Source organism: Fukomys damarensis, unplaced genomic scaffold, assembly GCF_012274545.1.
Source record: "Fukomys damarensis isolate Sample0158 unplaced genomic scaffold, DMR_v1.0_HiC HiC_scaffold_14, whole genome shotgun sequence".
NCBI lineage: Eukaryota > Metazoa > Chordata > Mammalia > Rodentia > Bathyergidae > Fukomys > Fukomys damarensis.
The window spans coordinates 69,813,013-69,826,533 of NW_022900926.1; the positions used below are offsets into that span (position 1 = coordinate 69,813,013).

At 42.2% G+C, this 13,521-nt stretch overlaps 1 long non-coding RNA gene across 1 annotated transcript; it reads left to right on the plus strand.

Moving 5' to 3' along the window:
- Positions 1-1,512: 1,512 nt before the first annotated feature.
- On the plus strand, positions 1,513-13,303 carry LOC117285993. The gene is made up of 3 exons (XR_004517103.1): positions 1,513-1,560; positions 5,262-5,360; positions 13,100-13,303. It is a non-coding gene; the product is annotated as an uncharacterized LOC117285993 (long non-coding RNA).
- Positions 13,304-13,521: the final 218 nt, after the last annotated feature.

The window sequence follows — 13,521 nt, forward strand, 5'->3', positions numbered from 1 at the left end:
CCGAGCTACATTTCTAACCCTTTTCCAATTTATTTTTATTTTGAAAAGATCTTCCTATTCCCTATTATCTATCTTTGGTTTTGCTCTTTAAATTGATTATACTTTGGGAGGGAGAAGTAGAGCTGAAGAGAGGTGGGGTGGGAGGAGGGAACAAGGAAGTGAAAAGAACTAAGGTGTGTTATGTCCGTGTACCAACTCCCCACAGTGAACATAATCATTATGTACTGCAAATACGGATAAATACAAATTTTAAAAACACAAATCCTGCTAAGTTGTTGGGGTGGAGCTTGAACATATGAGCTTCCTGCCTCAGATTCCCAGAGTGCTAGGATTCCAGGCATGGGCCACCATGCCCAGATCATCTTGTCTTTTTTGCCCTGACTTCTTTCCTTCAGAAATTTTAGACATAACAAAAATTTTGGAAACAGTTTGTGGTTTCTCAAAATATTAGATACTGAATTCCGTATGATCCAGCCATTCTACTTCTGGATGTAAATCCCAAATGAATGGAAAGCAAGGACCGGAACAGGTATCTGTATAGCTTGGGTTCACAGCAGCATTATTCAGAATAGCCAGAGGGTGTAAACCATCCCAGTGTCCATTAACAGCGGTATGGATAAACAAAACATGGTGTACGCGCATACAATGGAGAATGATTCAGCCTTAAGAGGGAATCTGGTTCTGCCACACGCTATGACACGAATGAGCCTTGTAAACATGACATGAAGTGAAATGAATCAGACACACAAGGACAAATACCGTGTGACTCCAGTTCTATGCGACAGCTAGAGTGGTCCCCGTCCACAGAGGCAGGAAGTGGAGTGAGAAATGGGAAGTTACTGGTTCATGGATGCACAGTCTCCGTTTGAGGTGGTGGAGAAGTTTTGGAGATGGATGGTGGCGATGGTTGAATAATAGCGTGAATGTACTTAATGTTGCTGAATTGTTCCCTTGGAAATGGTTAAAACAGCAGGTTTTTATGTTGCATGTATTTTATCACAGATTTTAAAAAACGCGAATTGAGAGTCTTGGCTCTTTCAGTTCCACCCCCTCGGGCCACACCCTCCCAGCCTGTCCCTGGAGAGCCTGGGAGGGGACAGGTGAGGGCCAAGGGCAGATTTGCTAGCTGTTAAGGCACAGCTGTGCCTGGGAAGCAGGAGGGGCTGTTTTTCAGCTTCTGCTTCTCCTTGGGACTCAGCATTAATGCTTGGCTCACAGGTAAGCCCTCCCTCTACAGATCCCAAATACTTTGCAGTTTTCAGTTTTCACCTGTCTTTTGATGGAGCTGAAGCCAGCTCCCTCCTTGGGATTAATATTCACAACAAGCAGAGAGCGATTAATTTAAGCAGTTGAAATTTATCGTGCACTCGCCTGAACTCAAAGCCAGCTTCTTCTGGGTGTTTATTTTTCAGTGTCGATGCATCGCCGTGACAGCTTTGAGCACTTGAATTTGAAATGCACACACCATTGTGCATGGTCCCTGATGCCTCCCCCTGCTCTTGCCTAACCCCCCGAAAACTAGGGGGCTCTGAGCTCCGTGTGTCTCCAAGTCTCAGAAAGGTAATTCTTGATTGCTGACCTATGGGAGCAGTCGTGAGCCTTGAGGCAGTGTGAGATTTGGGTTTTATGCCCAGTGCGTGGAGCAAGTGATTTATTTCATTTCAGGGGGCTTCAGTGCATAAATCACGACTGTAACTTACGAGCACATCCTGCCCCTGCTTCTGGCTGTCACAGACACCACCAGAGTCTGGGGCTGTCTCTCAGAGTGAACATGAAACATTGTCTGTAGTATTCACCCTTGCTTAGGGCTGCACATGTTCCAGGGGGCATTGTGTGGGGCATTGAGCCCCCAAAGCCCCTCCTCCAACCTCCCCACTTTGCCTCAAGCCAACCCTCCCTGCAGTGACTGTCTAGAGGGGACTCTGGCTGCTGGTGCCTAACAAGGCAGAACAAAGGCCTGCGTGCTTGCAGAGTTCCATTTGGAGTGCATGACAATTTCAGAGCACAAATGGGAAAAGAAAAAAAAAAAAAAAAAAAGAAGGCTTGAAATCTATAACTGGCTTTTATCAAACCAGAACTTGTAGTTCTCTGCTGACAATCAGCCAGCAGCTAAAACCCACGAGGGATGGTTCTTACTCGCAGCTTCTGGCTGGCTATTAGCTACCCGCAGCCTTCTGACCCTTTTTCCAGGGAAGTAACAGCTGGCAGCTGACAAAGGCGCTGGCAGAGTGGGCAGCTTTTGCTTCTCTGGGAACGGATATAAGATTGGCAGGAAATAAGGCATTTAAAATATGAACGATTATAAGCATTTTCATTTGCCTTTATTATGCTCTTGGATTCTGGCTGTGATTGCTAAAATGTGTTTTGTGCTATGGAGATTTGATGGCATTCTTCCCTGAAAAGTAGATGTCCCCGCTCTTTTCCTGTGACTGATACCAGTCCAGATAAAGGTGGATTCTGTGTTCTTTCTCCTCAGCTGTCCTTCAAACAGTGTTGATAACTAAGGCGACAGGCTAATGGTTGTGAGAGCAGAGGGGCTTAAGTGTGGGGCTGCTGAATAATCAAAATGCAGCTTTAGTGCACTTGGGCCTTTGGGCAGGGCCTTCAGTGGTGTCATGGCAGTTAGAGAAAAACGAAAATTGGGATGAAGTACGTAGTCAGGTATAGACGGGTCAACTAGAAGTGGACTGGATAAAGTTTACTTGAGCCTAATTTTTCCAGAGTCCCCTCTAGACAGCTCCTTTATTTGGTCAGGAAGGGCAGAGGTGGAGTACCCAACAGGAAGCCCTAGTGATGGGAGACAGGGTGGCACCACTGGGAGGGCAACAGGGCACCTTGTGTCACACCCACACTTTAGCTCTGGGTCCCTGCTGCTTTGCCACAGAGTCTCCCCTGGCGGGACATAGCACTTTGGGAGCATAGCCATCTACACTACCCGCGATACTGCCATTTTGCTTTCATTAATGATATCACAGTCTGTTTATTGTAAGGGCTGATCTCTATTGGACATTTTAAGTAAGAGTAGGAGTTCAAGTAATGTTTGTCCAAAGAACATCTGATGGATGGGGATGGGGACAGGAAGGCTGGGTTCTGGCCCCAGCTGGTCAGGAGGACAGTGGGAAACTGAGACAGTCAAGAGGACTAGATGGAAAAAGTATGCTTCCATTAGAGGTATAAATGGTACAGGTATATGCATTGACTTGGTAAGCCGGATAATTTCAGAATTGTGGATTCTGTTTCTTACATTTGTATCTCTAAAAAAATGAATCATTATTGAGACAAAAGCTTATTTTTCAAGATAGTGGACCACTACCTCCCACAGACTCATTCAATTGACAAAGAAGGCATTAAAAAAAAAGATATAAGTCCACAATTTTTAAGAGAATCGGGAGAAGAACAGTAAGGGAAGAGTTAATTTGCTAGGTAAGTTTTCCTGTGCCATTTGCTTTTAAAGCACGTAGATATAGTATGTTGATTTAAAAAAAAAAAAAATATATATATATATATATATATATATGTAGAAAAATTAGACAGGACCTTTATTGCCTTGCTTCTACACCAGCTTTTAATGAAGTCCACACACACCGACCAGGCATTGTGGTGCCCACCTGTCATCCCACCTATTGCAGAGGCTGATGCAGAACTCTTGAGCCCAGGAGTTTGGGGCCAGCTTGGACAACATAGCAAGACTGTCTCAATAAAACAAAACAAAAAGACCATGTGTGCTCCTCTGAAAGAGGGAGCTACCATCATATTCTCAGCAGCTCTCAAAGGAAGGCAGTACTTTCTCCTGCACAGAGATGTTTTCTTGTTGATGATCATGTTGGATTCCCATTTTTTCTTGCAGTCTGAAGTCTTCCCTGTCAGAAGGAGCTGATGTACGCTGGGAGGAGCCCAGCTCTGTTCAGGAGAATAAAATGTCCACAGCTGGCCCCTTTATGTTTTATATGGCAGCACACTTTATTAAGTGTGATTAAAAAATGAAACCACAAATGGAGGAATGTACTGAGCATATCAAAGGACAATATTTGTCACACAACCAGTAAAATGAGTATTTTCATTCTATTTCTGGTGCTGTTAGGCTGACCTTGGACAACCAAAGACATTTTTCACTGAAATAAACAAAAACACTAAATAGCCATGGTCAGCCCATGGCAAAATTGTGAAATTGGCCAAGTTCTTTTTTTTTATTAGGATTCTCCCATCCTCCTTTGTGTCTTTCTTCTTACTGATCCCTCCGCTCAGCCCCAAGGCACACCTACTGCTCCCTTAAGTGCCAGGAAAACAAAATAAGCTTCACAGGAAAAACACTAAAAGGGAGCAAATACATTTTTGAAAAGTGTGCAATGAAGGACGAATGTGAAATGGAGAGGCAATGAATTAATAATTGGCACATATTCTGGAAGACAAAGAAAAGATTGAGACTATGTTGAGCCCAATGTCTAATGCCATAGTTCCAGATGAGGCAGGTCAGAGAAGGTATTTTGTGGCAGGGGTGTTTTTTAATATTGCATACATCGCACTAGGGAGGTCATGTGAATATATATTAAGATTGATTGGGATAATTAAATGTTGCTTCAAGGCAGGACAGGCCTTGAACTCTCAGCTTAGGTTCATTTCCATTCCTACATGTGTCTGAGACTGAGTAGATTCCCATAAGTTTCCCTTCTGCTTTTAAGTACACAAATGCCCAATATTTCCTGGAATCCTGGGATCTAGGTGGAACAAGCAACAAGTTGTGGGCAGTGGAAGGTAGGCAGGGGCAATAAAAGTCATTTCTAGTTGTGGCCCCTAAAATGTCCCATTAGAAAACAGGGGTCAGGGATTTAACTCAGAGGTTTCACTGCCTGCCTCTCAAGCTCAAGGTCCCGAGTTCGATCCCAGGTAACAACAACAACAACAAAAAACCCAAAAACAGGGATAATGGTGTCATTAGTTAGAAAGAGACTGAGTCACAGCTCAGAAGAGAGACACTCACTGGACACGACTCAGCTGTATGAAGCTTCTGAGAATTTTTAAAAATTTTATTTATTTATTTTAGTACTGGGGATCGAAGCGGGGTCCTTATGCTTGCGAGGCAGTAGAACCACTGAGCTAAATCCCCTACCCTGAGACTTTTCTTACTAAAGCTCCTATTAGCTACCCTGACTGGTTTCAATCCTACATTTAAATAGCACAGAGATAATGTCCATCATTCCTTTGTGTAAACTTGTCAAAATGGCGGAACTCAGTCACGTATCCTCTTCGGTTCTGTCTCCTAGGTGTGGGATGTCTGCTTTCCAGAATAATTTCCCACGGTGCAGTGGTGAGGTTCACAGAACGTGGTGACCAAGTTCTGCTCCTTGAAGATGAGCTTCAAGGTAGATTCTTCTTTGTCGGCCTCCAGGAGTCTGTCATTGGTGAAAATGGGCTTGGCATGGGTGCACACAACTGAATGCACAAGAGAACTCCATGAAAGAAGGTCCTCTTTCCCCTCTTCCTGAGATTCAACCTCACTGCATCTGTGAGCCCCATTCCTGGCCCACACCATGTGCCCACTGGAAGGGCCCTCAGGGTCTGGGTTCAGTTTCTTTCATTCACTGATAAGCAGACATGAGCAGAAATGAGCTTGGTTGCCCTCTCAAATACCTTGAAAAATGCATTGTTTCCTCATTTAGATATGTATATTTATATTAGATATGTATATTTATATTAAATTTGTATTTTGTACCCATACGAACATATACACTTTGCCCCCTTCAGACCAACTCACCAATATGCATGGGCTCTTTGCGGTGTGCGTGGGTGAAAGAGAATGACATTCCACAGAACTTCCTGACTGCAAATCCTGCACTGGGCCGCTGTGCTGCCTCCTGTGCTCATGGGACTCTGACTTCCTGGAACGGGTGCTGGGAGGGCCTATCTCCCAGGCCTCTGAGATGCCAGGCCCTCCGGGAGAAGCTCATGCACCCTCAGAGGGCTCTTTATGTGAAAACGGCAGAACAGTGTGGCTCTCCCAAAGGTCTGCATGCTGTGAGCCAACACCTCATGAGTAAATCACTTTTAACAGCAAGATGTAAAGTTTATGGAGAATGGACATAAATTTGGGTCTGGAAAGAGCACAGTTTCCTGTGATGACAGGCAGCTAGGCTGGTGTGTCTAACACCACAGTCCTTTTAACACCCGCCCTACCCCATGCCCTGGGCTGCAAAGGATATCCGTGCCAGCCTCAGAAGCCCAGAAGAACACAAAATGAGCATGTACAGAGAGAGCCAGGGCAGAAAATAGTACCCAGCATCCGAATCCCAGGTCAGGAACTACTCTTCCTACTAAGCAGTAGACTTGATACAAAGGTTAGATGACACCGAAGGCCATAGCCTCTGACACCAAACAGACACTCTTCTGGAGGTCACGGTGAACTCCTGGGAAACTAGGATTAGAAAGAAGGGAGGAGGAGGAGACAGATGAAAAAGAGAATATTTTATCTCCTGTTTTTGGACATAGAGCTACACAATTATACTTTAGAATTCTGCTTTGAGACAAACAATCTCTGAAAGAACTCACGAAATCTAACAGAAATCTAACATTTTCAGGAGACTTTAGTATTGGAATTGATACCAGCTCGCTGTCCCACAGATTGGCCTCAGGACACATATTTTCAGCTTTATCCTTGCCTCATTGGGGTTGCATAGGCTGACATTCGTGAATGAGAGGAACTCTGGGGTCTGCACAGCTGAGTGTTTCTCATACATGTAATCCCCAAACCCCTGATTTGTCTGTGACACCTTCAAGGCCATACAGGGTGCTATAGAATAGAACTCACCACACAGAGGCAATGGTGAGCTCAAGTGCAAAGGTCAGGCCATAGGGGCTGGGGCAGAGGGAGGAGGAAGGGAGCATCGTCAGGAGAAGAAAGTGAAGTGCCTTTTCTGGGCAAGTCCTGGTACCCGCCCCAAAAGCTAGCACTCCAGGGGTCCCCAGGGAAGCCAGAGCAATGGAGCCAGCTCACAGGACCGCAAGAAAGTGGTATGCTTCGAAGACCTGGCGTGTTCCAGGTGCACTGGCTCTTTGAATCCTTAGAAGGAAGAACTGGGGACAGAGGAGGCAAAGGGGGTCTGGGATTGACTAAGGATGCCAAAAAGTTTTCGATCAAACTGAGCCCCTGAAGAGGAGGCAGCACAGCCCGGGGATTAGGTCACTGGACTGTGGATCCCAGCAGTCTGCTTTCGATTACTGGTTTTCCCCACTTATTGGCACACAACCTCGGGCAAGTCACTCAGGCTCCTTCTTGTCCAAATCTCCATTACGAAATGGGGATCATGGCCTTAATACGTGTAAGTGTTTAGAAAGCACCAGGCATTTTTCTTTTGTTTTTGTTTTTTGACAAGGTTTCGCTGTGTAGTTCAGGCTAGCCTTGAACTTACTGTGTAGCCCAGAGTGGCCTTGAACCCATGGTGATGCTCTGGCCTCAGCCTCCAGAGTGCCGGATTACAAGCATGCACGACCGCGCCTTGCCGAACCAGGCATGTACAGGGTAACTCATTCCTTGTACTCTCAGCATCCATAGGGAAAGACATGAGAAGCAAATGGAGGTCTCTCTCCTCCCCCATGCTTGAGGCTGTCTCATACTTCCTGAATAGTATAGAGATTTTTTTGGCAGACACAGAGGACAAAACTCATGAAAATAAACGAAGAGTGGCTACATCCCTGAATTCCTCCCCTTTCCTTAGGCAGCATGGGGTGGTGGAAAGAACTCTGGGTGGAATGTCAAGGGACCTGGCTTTTATCTCAGCTTCAAGGGAGGGACGCGGACGATATTCAGTCAGCCTCCGAGGCTCCCATAGCTCCTGGGTGAGGACTTGAAGATAATCTAGTCCACATTATTGATGCCAGTGTTAGCATTCACAGTCTCCAGCGTTGAACAATTCTAAACGCTCTATACGCAGTAGTGAATTGGATCAGAGTTGAGAGTTGTTACTGCTATACCCACTTTGCATCTGGGAAAAGAAGAGTTAAACATTCTACCTCGATACTCTGGAGGGAGTAGACTTACATTTATGTTTTCTTTGAGTAGACTTTCTCAATTATTTTGCTTTTGTTGAGGAAAAGCTTACATTGCAGGCATGTGCAACCATCTTACAGGTACATCACAGCCGGTTGTTACATACATATATATATATCTTTGTAACCACAAGCCCAATTAGGACTTAAAACATTTAAAACACTTAAAACATTTCATTCACTCCAGAAGATTCCCCTGTGCTTCTCTCCCAAAGTCACCAACCCCAAACCCCAAGATAGCTACTAGGCTAGTCTTGGCCATTAATGAATTCTGTTTGCTTCTGAACTTCATATAAATGGAATCATGCAGAATTTACTATTTTGTGCATGGATTGTTTTACTCAACAGTTTGATTTTTGAGATTTTATCCATGTTGTGATGTGCATAAACAATTTGTTCTTTTTGGTATTCCACTGTTTGAATTTTTTTAAAAAATTAAATTTACTGGTTCATTTTAGGTATACATAATGATCACATTCAGCAGAGGGAACTTGTACCTGTACATATATCTTGGTTCTTAACTTTCCCATTCCCCTTCCCTCCCTTCAACCCTTCCACCCCTCCTTGTTTACAAAAGCTTTATTTTCATTTTTTTCTTTCCCATCCTTCCTTTCCCCACCCCCTTCTAGTTCCCCTTCCCATTTGAATATTTTCTTCCTATTTCAAAATATCTATTACACATTTTGGTCCTTATTTACACTTTCTGTTTCTCACACCAGAGAAACAGTGTGGTATTCACACCTGTGTGATGTAAAAGTATGGTCTTGAGTGCATCCATTTAGCTATAAATGTCTCAAGTGTATCCTTCTTTATGGCTGAGTAGTACTCCATTGTATTAAAACAAACCACATCTTCTTTATCCATTCATCAGTTGCTGGGCATTTGGGCTGTTTCCAAGTTATTCCAAGTCATTACAAACTGTGCCACTATAAGCATGGGTGTGCATATAATGCTGTGATATGATACTTTTAATTCTTTCTGAAGATATCAAGAAGGAATGGCTGGATCAAATGCAATCTCTAGTTTTAGTTTTTTGAGGAATCTCCACACTCATTTCCACAGTGGTTGCACCAGTCTACACTTCCAGCAACAGTGGAGAAGGGTTCCTTTCTCCCCACAGCCCTGACAGCATTTGCTATTGGTTGATTTCTTGATAGCAGCCATTGGAGTGAGATAGAATCTCAGTGTGGTTTTAATTTACATCTCACAAATGACCACTGATGTTAAACATTTTTCACATATTTAATTGTTATTTCTACTTCTTCATTTGAGAAGTGTTGATTCATTTCAGATGTCTATTTTTGGATTGGGTCTTTAAATTTGAAGGGTCTGATTTTTTTGAGATTTCAAATATATTCTAGATAGTAGTCCTTTGTTTGAGGAACAGCTGGTAGAAAACTTTTTCCTGCTCTGTGGGTTGTCTCTTTACCCTGTTGGTGGTTTCTTTTGCTGTGCAAAACTTTTTAATAAGATGAGATTCCAGTTTTTGATCCTTTGTGCTAGTTCCCGTGCAACTGAGGTTTTGTTCATAAAGTCCTCATCTATGCCAATGTCTTTGAGAGATCTGCCTAACCTATTTTCCAGCCAGTTTAGTGTTTGATTTTAGTTTAGTGCATGGTGAGAGATATGGGTCTAGTTTTAATCTTTTAATCTTTGGCAAGTTGAAACCCAATTTTTCTAGCACTGTTTATTAAAGAGGATGTTTCTCTGCCAGTGAAGGTGTTTGGCTCCTTTGTCAAAGATGAGGTAGCTGAATACATCTGGAGTTGTTTATGCACCTTCTAATCTGTTCCACTGGTCCTCAAGTCTGTTTCTTTGCCAGTACTATGCTGTTTTTATCATAGTAGCTTTCTTCCACTGTGTAAATTTACCTGCAATTCATTGGTCCATTCTTCTGTTGATGAACATTTGGATTGTTTCCAGTTTGGGCTATTATGAATAAAGTTGCTATTAATATTCATGTACAAATCTTTTTGTAGGTATATGCACTATTTTATTTTGAATGAATGTCTAGGAGTAGAATTGCTGAAACATAGAGTGATAGTATATGCTTAACTTTCTTCCAGTTTTCCAAAATAGTGGAATAAATATTCCCACTAGCAATGAATGACCCTTTAGCGGTCCTTATCCTTGCCCAATACTGAGGCTGTCATTGCTTTCCTCTTATCCATTCCGTGTTTCCTCACTATGACTTAAATCTGCATTACCTGAGAGAAGAGCAGTGCCCAGCATTTCTTGCTTTGCCATTGGCCATCAGGATACCATTTTTCATCATGGGACTTTTGAAGGCTTTGCCATTTCAAAATGAATTATCTTTTTCTTGTAGATTTGTACTTTTAAAATGTATTCTGGGTATATACGGATTACACATATCTCCTCCAAGTCTGTGACTTGCCTACTCACTGGCTTAATGATGTTTTTGGTGAGTATACATTCTTTTTTAGACAGGGTCTCACTATATAGCTATGAATTCCAGGCTGGCCTCAAACTCATGGTGATTCTCCTGCCTCAGCCTCCCAAGGGGTGGATGACAGGTGTGCATCACTATGCCTGGCTATCTTCTTATTTTTAAATAATGTCCAATAGCTTACGTCCTACTTTTACAATTTTTTACAAAACATCCACTTTGCTTTATTTCAACTTTATAGTTGAAGAGAAGGCATCTCTGCCTACTCCTAATTTATGAAGACATTCAATGTTTTCCTTACTGTTTTACCTTTCACATTTAGACATTCTATCCACCTTTGGGTTGATTTTTGCGTATACTGTAAGGTCAGCATAAGAGCACATTACTTTTTCATAGTGATATGCAAATGATTTGACTCCATAGATGAAAAGATCAGCCTTTTCTCTACTGGATTGCTCTGGTGTCTTTTTGTTGCAAACCAAATGACCATAAGCCTCTCTATTTCTGGAGTTTCCGTTCTGTCTGAGTGTCAGTAGCACTCTTTCATAGAGTTTCGTAGTAAATCTTCAAATCTGGTAGTATGAGTCCTCTAACTGTGTTACAGGGTGGTTTGCTATGCCGTGTCCTTTGCATTTCTTTATAAATTTGAGAATCGGGTCAATTTCCTTACTTCTGCTAAGAATGTGCCGTGATTCTTTTTGGAGAGAAGTAACATTTTAATAATATTAAGTTTTCTAATCCTTGAAGATGGAATATATCTTTTTGATTATGTCACACACAAGAATGCCCACAGCAACATTATTCACAACATCCAAAAAGTGGAAAGAACCCAAATGTCTACTAAATGATGAATGGACAAGTAAAATATTTTATATTGACATGACAGAATGTTACTCAGCAATAAAAATTAAGTACAATATACAGAATGAATGAACCTTGAAAACATACTAAGTGAAAGAAGCCAGTTACATGTGACCACATATTGTATGATTCCATTTAAATACAATGCCCATAGCAAGTAAATCTATGGGCAAAGTATATAAGCGGTTGCTTTGGGGCCAGGGAAAAGGGAAGGGACTGGGAAAGAGATGGTTACAAGGTATGGGGTTATTTTTTTCAGGGTAGTGAAAATGCTTTCAAATTGACTTTGGTGATGATAACGCAACTTGAAGAATATTTCAAAAAGTCATTAAATTTTATCAATTAAATGAATGTATCTCAACAATGCTTTTGATAACTTTAAGTCATTTTGTCTATTTTTATAGTTTGTACTGTGTTCTCCCCAAATGGAAATGCTAAAGCTCTAGCTTCTAGAATCTCAAAACGTGACCGTATTTGAAGATAGGGCCCTTCAAGAGGTCATTCGATGAAACTGTAGGGCGAGCCTCAGTCCACCATGACTGGTGTCCTTGTGAGAAGAGGAGGTCAGGACAGATGCAGACATGAAGTACTAGGAATGTGTGTGTGCAGAGCAGAGGGACACAACCAGGAGGTGAGGACAGGAGCCTCAGGGGACAACAGCCCTGTGAAAACTTGATCTTGGACTTCCAGACTCCAGAATTGTGAAAAATAAATTTCTGCTGTACTTTGATGCATCCACCCCAGTGTCCATGTGAATGCTTGTGTTCGTCAACAATAAATTCAGTCTAAAATCTATCCGTATAAATGCTTCTCAAATTGGACCATGTTTTCAGCACCCAAAGAGTTGTCTTTTTAAAAAACATTCTGATAGTAAGCAGCACTTCAGAATTTGTGCATTTCCCCCTACAAAGTAGGAATGCAAAGTAAGAGTCTCTAAATTCAGGGGGAGAAGATAATTCCTGAGAAATAAAGTTCTGAAATACTCAGCATTGTCAAAAATCTTCAACGTGAAAAATCCTGAGGCTGAATGTCTTGCAGTAATTATTATCAAAATCCTCAATTATGTTCAGTTAAAAACATTTCTGTATTTTCCTTTGTAAATAAGGAGGGGTAGAAGGGTTGAAGGGAGAGAAGGAGAGTAGGGAAAAATAAGAACCAAGATATATCATGCACAGGTACAAATTCCTTATGATGAATGTAATCATTATGTATGCCTAAAATGTACCAATAAACTTTAAAAGTTTCTATATGCACTCATGTTTTATAGTAAAAATAAAAATTTCAGTAGTAATATTGGAATGGGTAAAACTATTGGAAATTTCCACTATTTTGAGTTTTGTTGTTTTTTTAACCAATTTAAGTCTTTATTTGTGGGGGGGGGCGGTGGTTGGTACCAGTGATGGAACTCAGGTCCTTGGGCTTGAAAGGCAGGTGGCAGAACCTCTGAGCTAAATCCCCAGCCCCTAATTTGAGTCTTTTAAGGAATTATACTAACTATATTTTTTTCTTTGAAGAAAATAAAAAAACTGAGAAAGTGAATCTCTTTAAACCCCTAAATGTGAATGAATACAAAGCAAGGTGTGAATGGCACATTAGCAAGAGCATGTGAGGGGGCCACGGCCTGATTTCAAGTGGAAGAAATTTGTGTTTCATAGGGAAACTGAAGAACTGTGTTGCTGCAAAGCTGTTTTGAAATCTAATTAATAAATTCAATGTTAGATATTTGATTTGCAACTGTTGGTTTCTTTCTTTTCTTTTCTTTTCCTTTTTTTTTTTTCCCCACATCCACAGGAACACAGAGATAAGAAGAAGCCAGCAGCTGTCCTGCTGCTGTCACCACTGCCCTGTTGATCAGCCAGCCCCAGGCCCATTCCCCATGGGACTAAAATTTTCTACCCTCTGGACCAGTGCCCCTCCCCTACTTAAACTTCCCCACATCAGCCTTGTGAACCCTCCTCTCAGTGCCAATGGCCTTCTCACCCTTGGCCCATCTGCACCTGGATGGCAATAAACTCATTGCATGTTGCTTAGACTTTGCATGCCTCAGTGGTCTCCATCATGCCTCAGTCTGACTTTTCAAAACCTTGGACTTTTAAGCCACTGAGTTTTGAGATGATTTATTTAAGAATAGTGTTAGTGGGCCGGGGATTTAGCTCAGCGGTTCAGTGGCCTGCCTTGCAAGTGCAAGGATCCAAGTTCAATCCCCGGCACCA